General features: G+C 38.2%; 1 protein-coding gene and 1 long non-coding RNA gene across 50 annotated transcripts in view; one reads left to right on the forward strand and one right to left on the reverse strand.

Moving 5' to 3' along the window:
* Positions 1-15217, forward strand: part of dock3 (dedicator of cytokinesis 3) — a 406352-nt gene that overhangs the window by 17073 nt on the left and 374062 nt on the right. The gene's annotated exons all lie outside the window — the stretch shown is intronic.
* On the reverse strand, positions 9077-14401 carry LOC147838608 (uncharacterized). The gene is made up of 3 exons (XR_015522275.1): positions 14140-14401; positions 11959-13055; positions 9077-10899 (listed from the first exon to the last, which is right to left on the reverse strand). It is a non-coding gene; the product is annotated as an uncharacterized LOC147838608 (long non-coding RNA).

Genomic DNA, 15217 nt, shown 5'->3' on the forward strand with positions numbered 1-15217 from the left:
TAGGGCTGGGCTAATCAAAATCTATAATCAATCAAATTTTCAGGTCTATTTTTTCGCTTACACTCCGTACTGCGTATGGATTCACGTGACCCCCCCCCCCTTTTTTTTTTGTTAAGCCTTTAAGTCTGCATATTTTCCATTACTTATAGATTATTATTTATTCATTCATTCATTTTCTTTTCAGCTTAGTCCATTTAATAATCAGGGGTCACCACAGTGGAATGAACCGCTAACTTTTCCAGCACATGTTTTACGCAGCGGATGCCCTTCCAGCTGCAACCCAATACTGGGAAACATCCATACACACTTATTCACACTCATAAACTACGGACAATTTAGCTTACCCAATTCCCCTATAGCGCATGTGTTTGGACTGTGGGGGAAACTGGAGCACCTGGAGGAAAACCCACACTAACATGGATAGAACATGCAAACTCCATACATGGAAACGCCAAATGGACTCGAACCAGCGACCTTCTTGCTGTAAGGTGACAGTGCTACCAACTAAGCCACCGTGACACCCTATTAAAAATGTTATTTACATTAAAATATTTGTTTACAGAAGATGCAAGAAATGCACTGTTTAAAATATAATTTACAGGATATATGAGTTGTTTTTTATATATTTGTCAATGTGTGTTTTAATTTCAGTTGTTCTATGATGTTCAATGAATAATCAGAGATGCAAGTGTCCTTCAGTTATTTTAAAATTAGGTTATCCACCCTTCATTCAGAAAGCTCTCACTTGTAATATGTGAACATCTTTACTGACAAAACTGGTCATTAAACTATAAGGGCATTCATTAACTTTCATTAATCATAATCGAGTCAAAATGTTCAATTAATTGAGATTTTGATTTTTGGCCAAACTGCCAGCCTTATTAGAAATGATAATAGAAATATTAACAAAAAAAAACATTTGCTTTCCTGTAAACATACCTTAGGGTAAACTAGATGCAAGGATATGAAAGAAATTTAGGCTTGGCTTATTTATTTATCAATCAATCAATCAATCAATCAATCAATCAATCAATCAATCAATCAATCAATCAATCAATCAACCAATCAACCAACCAACCAACCAACCAACCAACCAACCAACCAACCAACCAACCAACCAATCAATCAATCAATAAATCAATCAATCAATCAATTAATTTATTTTTGCCAGAATATATATATATTTTTGTCACATCATACTTGGTGTAAAACAGTTAGAATTATTATTTTTTTTTACTATTTAGTTAAAGATGCTTTCAGAAGTGCAAAATGCGCATTTTAAATTAATTTATGTTGTCTTTTAAGAGATTGTTAACCATAAAAATGTCAAATTGCTGTTGAAATTTTACTTATGGAGCCTAGAACATTCAAGACAATGTTTAGTTGAAACCAGTAGCATTCAGAAATGTATTCAAATTCACAAATCAATTTTGCCTATACAGAGTGTATATATATATATATATATACATATATATATATATATATATATAGACATGTTTTATTGACTGTCAGGGTGCCAATAGCTGTGGACTCTATGAATAAGTTTTGATTTTAAGCTGTGAGCTACATTATTACATAACAATACATAAGTTGCTCATGCTATTTGTAATATAGAGTATACGCAGGAACTTGGATTAGGATTTATAGCTAAGCCTCACCATTAAAAATAATATCTCAGCTGCATCGTAATGTGCTGGCTAGAACACGTTTTAATTGCATTTGATTCTTAAATGCTCTGAATGAATTAAAGTAGCAACAGAGCGAGCGGTTTAAAGCGAAGCGCTGTCCACGGTGCTGAACACAGATGCATTGTTCACCAACACAAGGGCTGATACCTGAGACGCTCTGCCAACAAATGGATTTACCATGCTTTTCTAACACCCAAGACGCATTCAGCAAATCCTTGCTTAGATGCCCCCTTCAAACACTTCCTCTCTTGGAAATCCCTGGTTTTATGTCAATAGCGACTTAATCGGCATGAAAGTGGCACGTCGGAATCCTCCTATTTACCTTTTCCTCAAGCCGAACCCCGTTCTCCTGAAAAACCCCCCGCCTGAGCAAGCCGGCAGGTCATTAGTAAAACATTCTAAAGCGCTCGCAATAAGATCCCTGATTTCGCTGGCTGAAAAAACTTGATTAGCTCTCTTTCAGTCGCTCGCTACGTCTCAAATCAAACATTTACCCTGCATCAATATATGCCTGATTTGGAGTAACTTCCAGACCGCTTTTGTTCACAGACATCCCTCCAGTCGAACAGTCTTGCTGTTTACTGTCCCCAACCATTGATTCTACCTGTTGACAGCTCATGCTAGTGCTAATCAGCCAGATCTGCTTCACCGCGGCGGTAATTCGCCGATGAATTGGTCTGATGCTGCACGCTTGTGGCTTTAGTTTTGGATTGACGCCCGCAGTGGAAGTTTATTTAGTTGGCCTTTGATCATCATGAGTCCCCCTGGAAGCAAGGGCTAAAATTGGCTGTTATCTTCCCAAGATTCAATCTGAAAATTCATTATATTCCATGATTAGCTTGTTTAAGCTGTGCATGGAATCCAGATTTCCTAGCAGAGTGTCATTAATGCCATGTTTGATTTATTTGATAGATAGATAGATAGATAGATAGATAGATAGATAGATAGATAGATAGATAGATAGATAGATAGATAGATAGATAGATAGATAGATAGATAGATAGATAGACGGATGACAGGACAGACAAACAGACAGATGAGTCAGATAAATAATCAGGGGGTTGGAGGGGAGAGATTAAAAATAATTGGCCTCGATGATGTCATTGGTACAGAAAAGTTAAGCATAAATCGGCCCAGAGAAGATATGGCAAATGTGGCCCAGTTATCTTAAAGGGCACCTAGGTTACCCCTTTTTTCAGATTTAATATAAGTCTTTTGCGTCTCTAGAATGTGTATATAAAGTTTCAGATCAAAATACCCATCAGATTTTTTATTATACCTTTTACAAGATGCTGTTTTATACTGATTTCCAGCAGGCGGTGGTTTTGTCGTACTGCGCCTTTAAGCCGAGTTTTTCCCGCCCACTATTTCTACATGCCTCCTCCCTCAGCTGCGTCAGAAACAGACAGACTTAAAGGAAGAAGGTCTTACGTAGCGTTTGTGAGATACTACAGTAAGAACTAACCTTTACTAATCAGTATTGTGAAGTTGCATTGATGAGTCACACACAATATCGTTACAAAGTTAACGCGCGCGCCCGCGCACACACACACAAACACACACACACACGCAGGCAGGCAGACAGACAGAGCGCGCTTAGCTTAGTTAAGGCTAACCTCAAGTACTGTGTTGATATCTGTTATGCTAATGTAAAAAATAAACCTGATTTAACTTCCACAAACCGGGATTGAAGCGTCTTCTTTTATAATTGTTCTGACACGCGGCTGTGCTGATGAAGTAAAGCTGAAGTAAAACGCTGTAATTAATTACACACATACTCTGTTTTAAAACACTTTAAACATGTGAAACTCACTCTGAATCACATTTAATGATGATTGCTGATCCTAGCGAACAGAACAGAGCTTTTATTCCCGGTTGCTTTGCGTATGTCTGTCTGGTCTTGTTGACATACACGTGACTACCGGAACATGTTAATGCGCGCAGCTGTCAATCAATTCGGTGGGCGGGGGGAATCGCACACCTACGTAATAGTGCGATCTATTTGAAAACAGCTCCAATTGGCCGACCCTTTTTTTTGTAGTTAAATTGAAAAAAAAAAAGGACTGGGTGTGTTCATATCACCCCAGTATGACGGTCTATACACTATACCAACACACAGATCTGTCCAAACAGCTTGAAAAGTAGGTTTTTTACCATAGGTGCCCTTTAAAACATTTGTGGACCACATATATTAATGTCACAATCATGGAGAAAAGTGTTTGCTTTAGTTAGGCTTATAGCCCTGAACCTCTTAATATAAATATGCTTTTGGCTTACTGTAACTTTTAAGAACTTTGCTTGAAAAGTTTATTCATTACAGCAAACAAGCCAAGTAAAAAAATAAAAATAAAACTAAGTGAGCCACAACCTTTGAAATATTTCAAAGTCATGAAATATTATAATTAACCGAAGTTAACCAATGTTTAATCCATTATTAGAAGTACTATTATAACTTGCTTGCACATGCCACAGAATTATGAATGTTTATAAGCTAAAAATATTCTATGTTTCAACTTCTGCTCACAGAGGCATCAAAAATCAGCGTATGGTATGAACCTCAACAACGGTGACAATTAACAAAATAAACAAAGCTCACAAACAGGATACTAAAATTGACAAAAACAACAATGTCAACATGAACAGCAGAATCAAATGCAAACAATGAAAACTGCAGCATCAATAAGCTATAGAATGTATTCACACTGCAGTGCATGCTGGGATTTTTGTACTTAGCCACACCCAGCAAATAGGCCAGATCTAGGCCAGAATAAAAGCAAGTTGTGGCCCAGAATAGGGTCAGTTCTGCTTCATTTGGTTGAATTCTGGCGGATATGTGGTATTGCTTTGGCTTATTTGTGGCCCAGATCTAACAAACAAGAGTGGACCAGCCTAGCGCCAACATCCTATTCATTATGTGGCCCGGATGTAAGTGTCTGGTGTGGGCCGGATTTGAGCCACATGAATTTTGCTAGCTGGGATGGACGACGCAAATGAGGCAAAAATCTACACATTGCATATTTAATGTTGTTCACCCGTGGGACGGTAATCTGTTTCTGTTCTCACGCTTACATTTGATTGGTATGCAGTTTACTCAATTACTTAATTCCCTGTTTGGTGTACATCCAGTATTAAAGTGTTATTATCGCCACCGGTTCAGCGTGATTTTCAGATGCATCATATGGACGGAGATTTTCATAAAAAAGAAAGCTGGGAACACCCGGTCTATAAAAATACCCATGTACCTCAGGTTCACATGGACTTTAAACTGCAGTTGGTACGTTTATTATTTGCTAAACTAAGTGCACCTTCCCTCGGTGTTGAATGTTTAGAGTATCTGCTCCTCGCGAGGATGCGTGTTGTCCCTCATGCTGAAGCACTGGTCATTGTGGGCTTCAGTCTTTAGTTCCGCTGTTGTTATGGCAGCCGCTGTGGAACAGAAGCTGGTCTCCGGAACTCTGCCACAGGGATTCGAGCATCACCATAACAACCTTGTTGTCGCCGTCAGAAATTACCATGGTTTAGTAAGCTAGTCACTGTTGTCGCGGCGAATCACATGTCCACCGACCTTGAGTTGTTGGATGGGCATTAGCATGAGGGATTGGGATATTTTACTACTACTTGTTTTACATCATGCCTGTATTTATTGCTCTACTGTAAACAAAATCAAAACAAGTGGAAATTCGCAGGTCTCGGATTCACTGGGCATTGAGTAATTCACTCATTGTTACGATTTGATGGATTTATTTCAAACAGAATATCATACACTTAGAATAATTCCTCAAACAAAATACATTTTGTCCTAATCAACAACATATGTTCTTATCCATATTGACCTCAAATAACACCTGAATTTAGCCAGATTGAAAGGGAGCGAAGTGCAAGCTTAAGAAATACTCAATAAATCCATTAAAACCAAAGAAACTATAATTGTGTATAATATCTTGAACTCTCAAACCTATTGTTACGGACTGGGTGGAGTAACAGGAGACAACAGGAGGTAAGATCCAATATGCAGGTTTATTCAATGTCAGGCAAGCAGTGGTCATCAGGTGCAAACGGGTATATATAGGCAGTCCAGAATCATAAACGTTAAACAGGCTAAAGGTCGAAAGGCAGGCGGCTAAACAGGATAACAAGGGTACAAGGCTAGGATCGAGACACGGAGAAACAAGACAGGGAAACGCGTTGTAATTCACTAGAAAGCCTCGGCAAACTGGAAGCGTGAATGAGAGGCTTAAGAATGGGGTGATATCAGTCTGTGAACAAGGTTCAGCTGGTGCTTGCAATCAGGATATATGAATGAGCAGGCGTGCGTGTCTGGGAGCAGTGCATGTATGAATGTGTAGTCTTGGGGAATGCGGAAATGTAGTCCTGAGAGTTCATGTGAGAACCAGCGATCCTCTGGGAAGCGATCGTTGGTTGTGTGACACCTATAAAAGCATACCTGTCAACCCTCCCGTTTTCCCAGGGATTCCCCCGTATTTAACTGTTCTATCCCGCTATCATCCCGTAAAGGTATTTTCCCGTATTTCTCCCGTATTTTCAGTCTTTCTCTGGACAGCCAACCTCCCTATACGCAACCCATACCGCTGAACCACTAGGGGTCGCCCCTTGCTCTAAAACGTGAGTCTTCTGTGCTTTCGCTTTGTTTAGGAATGAAAACACTTATAAATATTAAAAACGGCGCAATTTCATTTCCTTTTGATTACAGGTGCCGTCGCCCATCCTATACAATCCTTAAAACAGTCATATGGTGCATGACTGTCAGCTGACGCGCTCCATAGTGATAAACAGACGCTGTTTCCCAAACGGATTCTGTAAATGCGATTTGAAGCTGAGAGAAAGTCTGGCTTTTGGGTGCGGGTTTAAACAGACATACACACATAATTAAAAATAATAACATATATGTCGATCTTGGTGTTTTTTTCCCAAACACAACTAATTTTGTCTTAAATGAGCATAAAAAGTTAGGAAAGCAGTGGAATGATTTTATTATAAAGTTAGATGTGTGCATTTTTAAAGTGACACCTGTTATTTAATGTAATAAAAAAAAATCTTAATAAATGAGAGATTCATTCATTGCTCTTTAATCAGAATGTGTAAGTTTTATGCTGCGTTCACACCAGACGCGGTACACGCGTCAAGCGCGAGTGATTTACATGTTAAGTCAATGCAAACGCGGGAATAGACATCCTGCGGCGCGATACCCGCAAATGACGCAAATTGCGCGAATGGCGCAGGGCGAATTGAGCGTTTTGCGCGTTTGACACGCTTAATGAGCGTTTCGCGCGAATCTCTCGAATTCGAAAATCTGAACTTCAGCGTACATTCGTGCCGCGTTAACCAATCAGAAGCTTGCTCTTGTGGGGGCGTGATTGTGACGTAGAACCTGTTGTCGGTGTTCCGAGGGAAATCCTCCAGCCTTCACCGACAACAGTTCATCAAACTCGGCTTGGCTCAGTCAGAAGCACCGCTGAAAGCCTCCGTCATCCAGGTTCAGTTTCTGGAGGAGTTCATGAGCTCACAGAGCTGGATGCACCTCTGAAAGGATGTAGTGGACTCAGACACGACCCTAAACATATCGACGCTGTTTTTCAGTCTTCATAAAGCACATAAACACAGTTATTTTCTTCATAAAATCCATGTTAGCCATTTAGCTATGAAGCTAGAGTCTTCGGGCAGACAGAAGCCCTGCCCATCACGCGAATCCGCGTCTGTTCTGAAGTGAATTTGACACGCGAATAAAGCGGGGTTTGATGCGCGAATAAAGCGAGTAAACTCAAATGTTTACGCAGCTATTTACGCGCGAATAGTGCGATTTATTTGCGCGTTCCGCGTCTGGTGTGAACACAGCATTACAGTGGAGAAACAGCTAATGAGAATGTTAGCTTGATTCTATTTCATTATAATAGCTATTAATTTTAAGCAGGTTTTTTGTTTTTTCGAGAGGGTGGGGGAGGGGGGGTGGTGGTTATTCCCTTATTATGGTGGGCATATCCCTTATTTTCACATCCCAATGTTGACAGGTATGTGTAAAAAGTAATTAGTCAAGTAGTCAGAAAAACCTTGAAACTGCTTATAATCTTCCACGATCAGAACACAACTCTGATTAACCAAAAAAATCCAGCTTTAACTTTCACTACCAGCATATATTATCTCACAGGTAGGACAGAACTCTCCATATCTAAGCCCTGTTCTCTCAACCGTATCATTCTCACTAGAACATTGTGAAAAGTGCTGATGGCTAGTCCACAGATTTATTTTTTCTCTACTAAAAATCGCCAGGCTGCCCTTTTCGCTAAGCCCAAAATAGAAGGCTGAAGTCAGCTGTTGGAACGAAACACTTTTGTCTTCTGAAAGGCTTCACTGCCTATTGATTAGCCCTCAATGACTTTGTTAATAGTGGCTGCGTGCGGCATGCTCACTGTGGCTGACTTGTGTGTGTGTTTGCGTATGTGTGTGTGTTTGTGTGGCTAGAGGCTTTCAAACTGCCTTTAGTGATGACATAAAGCTGTTTGTGTATTCCCTCTTTAAGGCCAAATGGATGCTAGTGCTTTATTTTGCAATAATCAATACAGAGCACAAATAATGCAAAAGAAGGAATATAGGGGTTCACTATTTGGATTTATAGTTGATAGATGTGTAAAAAAATAAATAACGTGCTGTAAAGACACAACGATACTTCAACATTACTTTAATTATAGATATAAAACAACATCTCGAAGACAAACACAGATTATATCAGGTTATCTGTAAAAATAATGTTTTGTATGCACTTAAAAGAGGATGCTTGCTGCTTGTTGGGACAACTGAATCGTTTTAAGTTCGATCCACTTAAATTTGTAAAAACTAATAAATTAACTTAATTCCTTCATGTTCTCCCTACACAAATCGATTGTGTGGAACCCAGTGTAATTTACTGTGTGTGTATTTGGGGACATTTTGTCCTGGAAATATTAACGTAAAGGTTCCCGCAATAGCGATTTTTGACTGTCTCTGACTTTTGAATCATCTTCAGCTTCAATCGTCATCGATTATTTACTTCACATTTAATTTTCGTACTCGACTCGATTTGCTTTATGTAATTTTTGTAATATAAATGCAATTCAATTCAAATGATCTTTATTTACCGTTGAAGTCAGGATTATTAGCCCCCTTTTGAATTTATTTTATTTTTTAAAATATTTCCTAAATGATTTTTAACAGAGTAAGGAAATTTTCACAGTATGTTTGATAATATTTTTTCTTCTGGAGAAAGTCTTATTTGTTTTATTTCAGCTAGAAATAATTACAATTACAATTGTACTAGTACAAAATCAGATTGGAGATATCTGCAAATATATTATGACTAGTCATATTCCTCCATTGACTTCCATTGAAAAATATTTGCAGATATCTCTAAATGAGTTTTGACTCGTCAAAAATCCAATTCAAGATATCTACAACTGTAATTCGACTAAACTAATTAGAGATATCTTCAAATATATTTGTAAATATCTCTAAATATGAGGAATTAAAGACATCTCCAAATGTATTATGACTAGTAAAAACTCAGTTAGAGATATCTCTAATTACAATTGTGACTAGTCAAAACTCATTTAGAGATATCTGCAAATATTTTTCAATGGAAGTCAATATGATAGTCATAATATATTTGCAGATATCTCCAATCTGATTTCGTACTAGTACAATTGCAATTGCAGATATCTCTAATTGTTATTCTGACTAGTCGAATTATAATTATGACTAGTCAAAATATAATTAGAGATATCTCTAAATATATTTATGGAGTCAGAACAAAGATTTAAATGCTAAAAAGGCTTGCCATAGAGAGCGCTTCTGAACAGCGCAGCAGCGATGACGTAAGCGTGCCGAGGCCCGATATGGGGTGAGCGCGGGCCGTCGGGGGAGACGGGAGGGGGGACAAGCGTGCTTTGGCCCGGTTCGAGGCAACTGTACCTAGTGTGAGTACGGCCTGAATCAACCCTTTGCTAAGCCCCGCCCTCCTTAGTTTCAGTTGCTATGCCTGTCAAGCTTTCATATTCACTACATAATATGCAACGATTTGAAAATAACTGAATCAAAATTGAAGCTAGGATAGCCTAGCCGCCTCATGCGTTTACCATTCAACAGCTCAGTTCATGCACAGCAGAATAAGTGAAATTTTAAAATAATGTTATAATAACAAATTAAACCGTAATTTCTCTTTTTAGCCAAAAAAACGGATAAATTAATTGTTGTGCAATGAAATATAGCGTTACTAACTGACGAGGAAGCACACATGGACAGTGCTTCTACATCATTCATTCATAGAAACAACAGCTTGAAAGAAGAAATTGATGGATTTGTGTCCAATGTTAGCATCATTTACCCACAATAATGTACACCTATCACTGTCTGTACGTATGTTTGTGTGCTCTTTATACCATTTCTATTGTCATTTGCAGTTAAGTGGAAGAAATAAATAAATTGAAATGCAAATGAAAGTATAAATAGCAGAAGTGAACAAATAGATTTTCCCTACCAGCAAATTTTAATCAGACACCAAATACAAAAGCAGACACTAACCTGCTATAACATTGTCACCAATTATGACTAAATTTCCAAAAGACTGCCGAAAACATCAGTGAATTATAGCTCTGACATGGGCATTGAGGCTTATAAATTACTTAAAAACAGCTGCGGGTGAAGTATATTGATCGCAAGTGCTCAGATTGTGATTGTATCTTAGTTTTGTTCTGTTGATATGTAATTTCAAATATTCGTTGCTTGAAACCGATTAAAATATGATTGCAATTAGTATGACTACTATGGTGAAGGCTTAAACGGAGCAGTGCTCATAATATCGAGCGGAAAAAAAGAAAAAGACAGCTGGGAAACATAACCTGCTTTGTATTTTTGTAAGACACACGGTTTAGATCTGTTTAGGGTGAGAAGTGTGTGAGTGTCATGTTCACCAGCGAAAAACCACCAGATGTCGCTGGTAAACACACACACACACACACACACACACACTTAGAACTACACTTTTCCTGGACTACAACTTCATACATGCTCTTCGCCCACACACCTGCTTTCTCATTTAGCTTGATTTACATTCACACCTGAGGACTTTCAGAGACTGATTAACACACACTATTTAAGCCACACATTCACCCCTTCAGTTGGCCGAGTCTTGTTTATCTGTAAGGTGACATTACAACGCGTTATCCTGGGGTCCGTTCTTCGTACCTCGCTTAAATGATCTAAGATTATTTGGCAGATCCTGGATCTTTTAATCTTGATAACTGATCTCCCGCTAATTTGGTTCTTCAAACAAGTTCGCGAATTAGATTAGAATGTCTGGATGAACTGATCTGAGATCGCTGCGTGTGTTGTGAAGGACAGATCTATCGATCCTCGAAATCATGATCAGCAATGCAATGATTGGCTGACGGCACAGCAGCGTAATGACATCATCTGATTAATATTCAATTATCCATGTGAGCAAAATTACATCAAATTAGCAGTAAACGGTTTGTTAAATAAGACACGCAAGAACTTTCCACATTTGTTGTGAGCTGCAGGCTTTACACTTTCATTTGTCAAGACAAGAGTATTCATCAATGCAAATAAATGTATTTAGGTCTACATTTAGAAAATATTTTCTTTATAATAGTATCCGTTTTTTAATCGGTGTAAAGAATAACTGGTTGTTTACAAAAGCAAGGTGTCTGCAACTAGTGAAGCATCAAATCACTGGCATATAAACTATCAAAACATGTTTATGACTGCATAAATGTATTATTGCTTTAAAAAAGTCACATATTGTGCATTTCTATTATACACAATTTGTACTAAAGCGATCTAAAAAGTTCATATCAATAAGTTTTCTCTTTGCACCACCAGATGGCAGTCTTTGTACTTTCATTTCGAGGGTGCAGATTGCATACGTTTTATTAATATGTATAACTTTATTTATTTTATTAATGACTTTAACTTTATATATATAGTTTAAAAATATGTACCATTTTCCCAAGTGTATATAACTACTACTGTAAGAAAATATCAGAATTGGGAACATACTTTCTGTATTATCTTTGCTTGAACTGAGCCGATCTAATCCTGTTTATATGAATTGAACCTGCTCCCGATCAGGTTTGACCTAGCAGAACTGTTGCCATGACAACAACTCTCGGATCAGCTTTGAAGAACGAAACGATCCTGGATCATGTCAAATCGTCAATATCCAAATCCAGCTAACTGAGTAATCCACGTACGAAGAACGGACCCCTGGTCTTGTTTTCCCGTGTTTTGATCTTAGCCCTGTTTATCCTTGTCATCCTGTTTAGCCGCCTGCCTTACGACCTATTGCCTGTTTACTGACTACGATTCTGGATTGTCTACATATATCTGTTTGCACCTGAATTGACCATCGCTTCCCTGACTTTGAATAAACCTGCACGTGGATCCAAACTTCTGTTGTTGGTGTCACTCCCCGTCGTTACAGTGAGTTATTGCCGTCAGTTTATCACTGAATGAGTTAGGAAAATCAAAACAAAACCAACTTAACTCTGCTACTTTAGCACCCCTCACAGAGCTTGATCCATGCTGGCATTTCTCCTTTTGGGTTTTAGATTTTAAAAAAGGAAAAAAAAAAAATCCATCACCCTTTCCAAACTTTAAGGATAGCGGGTATCAGCTTGTTTCCCTCGCTCGAAAGCTTGACAGAGCTCCTGTGCGTAGCTACGGTTGCTAAGCCACGATAGGTGTGTGGTGGTTTTAGGTTTTGGTTTAGCGAAGGGTCAATTCTGAAATGCATGGCGCTGTGTGACGATCTGTTGTGCGACCTCCTTTATACGTGCCATGTGATATCTGGTTTGAGGTTAGCGTCTTGCTACAGCACAAAATAGAAATGTAAACACTGTTTTTGTCAACTCTATCAGTGGTTGCAATTGTTTAATAATATGTTGAACAATTAGCAACATAATCAAATGCTCCCTATTACATTTAGCATTATTTTACATTAACAATAAATTCAGTTGACTGTAAAATCTACGTTTATTGGACGTCATCCCACTGCAAGGAACACGAATGGTAAATCCTGGAAATGTACATGCAATTAAAGCAGATTATAAAATCATAGATGGTTGGATACTTCAACGACTGGGGTGGAGTGACAGAAACAACTGGAGGTAAGATCCAATATGCAGGTTTATTCAGCGTCAGGCAAGCAGTGGTCAAATCAGGTACAACAGGTATTTGCAGGCAAATCCAAAATCGTAATCAATATTTAGGCAGGCAGCTAAACTAGAGAACAAGGGTAAACACAGAGAAAACAAGACAAGGAGAAACGCGTTGTAACGTCACTTAGTAGTAAACAAGACTCTGCAACCAGGGGTCCGTTCTTCGTACGTGGATTACTCAGTTAGCTGGATTTGGATATTGACGATTTGACATGATCCAGGATCGTTTCGTTCTTCAAAGCTGATCCGAGAGTTGTTGTCATGGCAACAGTTCTGCTAGGTCAAACCTGATCGGGAGCAGGTTCAATTCATATAAACAGGATTAGATCGGCTCAGTTCAAGCAAAGATAATACAGAAAGTATGTTCCGAATTCTGATATTTTCTTACAGTAGTAGTTATACACTTGGGAAAATGGTACATATTTTTAAACTATATATATATAAAGTTAAAGTCATTAATAAAATAAATAAAGTTATACATATTAATAAAACGTATGCAATCTGCACCCTCGAAATGAAAGTACAAAGACTGCCACCTGGTGCAAAGAGAAAACTTATTGATATGAACTTTTTAGATCGCTTTAGTACAAATTGTGTATAATAGAAATGCACAATATGTGACTTTTTTTTAAAGCAATAATACATTTATGCAGTCATAAACATGTTTTAATAGTTATGCCAGTGATTTGATGCTTCACAAAAGTTGCAGACACCTTTACCAATAAATGCTTTTGTAAACAACCAGTTATTCTTTACACCGATTAAAAAACGGATACTATTATAAAGAAAATCTTTTCTAAATGTAAAACTAAATAAATTGATTTGCATTGAAATACATGATGAATACTCTTGTCTTGACAAATGAAAGTGTAAAGCCTGCAGCTCACAACAAATGTGGAAAGTTCTTGCGTGTCATATTAAACAAACCGTTTACTGCTAATTTGATGTAATTTTGCTCACATGGATAATTGAATATTAATCAGATGATGTCATTACGCTGCTGTGCCGTCAGCCAATCATTGCATTGCTGATCATGATTTCGAGGATCGATAGATCTGTCCTTCACAACACACGCAGCGATCTCAGATCAGTTCATCCAGACATTCTAATCTGATTCACGAACTTGTTTGAAGAACCAAATTAGCCAGAGATCAGTTATCAAGATTAAAAGATCCAGGATCTGCCAAATAATCTTAGATCATTTAAGCGAGGTACGAAGAACGGACCCCAGGGTGAGTGAATGAGTGGTTTATGTATGGTGTGTTATCAGTCTCTGACAGGGTTCAGCTGGTGAGTGCAATCAAGTTAGATGAATGAGCAGGCGTGCGTGTCTGGGAGAAGTGCATGTATGAATGTGTAGTCCTGGGGAATGCAGAAGTGTAGTCCTGAGAGTTCGTGTGAGAACCAGCGATCTCTGGAGAGCAATCGCTGGTTGTGTGACAGATACTTAATACAAGAAAAGTAGAATTGTATTAAAGTTAGACATACAAAAAAATAAGATGAAAATGAAAAAAATAGACAGAATAATAGAACAGCAACAAAATAAACAGCTGGACGGATAGATATATAAAACCAACAATTCACAAAATGACAAGTTGTTGGATAGATATCAGTGGTGTATAGTTGGAATGAATTGCAAAATGATGTCAATGACAATGATATTAACAAATTGACAAAAATAAGATGGAGGTACAAAATAATAGTCATTTAAAATATCAAAAATGTATATATAGTTTATTATATATACATTTGTAACAACAATTGGACGGAAAACATGTCATTTAAATTTAATTTACAAAATGAATCCAACATTTGGCGTGGAGTAGTGGCGCAATGGTTTTCGCTGTCACCTCACTGCAAGAAGGTCGCTGGTTTGAGTACTGTCTGGGTCACTTGGTGTTTCTGTGTGGAGTTTGCATGTTCTCTCTGTGTTGGAGTGGGTTTCCACCGGCTACTCTGTTTTACCCAACAGTCCAAACGCATGCACTATAGACCTTTTTCATGGCTGCTGCATTGAGGGCGCCATAGCGACCAGTGTCTTCCGGTAGAATGCTAAAAACTTCCGTTTACAGCGTGTACAACTGATAATTTGCGCTCCGAAAATGGGTTTCAATAACGTTTTTAATGGATAACAGAGTGTTTTTGTGACACACAACTTAGAAATGTGTCTGTTAAAGCCGTTATAATCTGTCACATGTGGTTTAAGGGCGTCAGAAATACGAGAAAAATGTTCTCCTAGTTCACGTGTCTGCAATCAGAAATACAGTTTGTGTGTGCGCGTTCCTGGCCTGTCAGCTGTTGGCT

Source organism: Danio rerio, chromosome 22 (assembly GCF_052040795.2).
Source record: "Danio rerio strain M-AB ecotype USA chromosome 22, GRCz13ab, whole genome shotgun sequence".
Classification (NCBI taxonomy): Eukaryota; Metazoa; Chordata; class Actinopteri; order Cypriniformes; family Danionidae; genus Danio; species Danio rerio.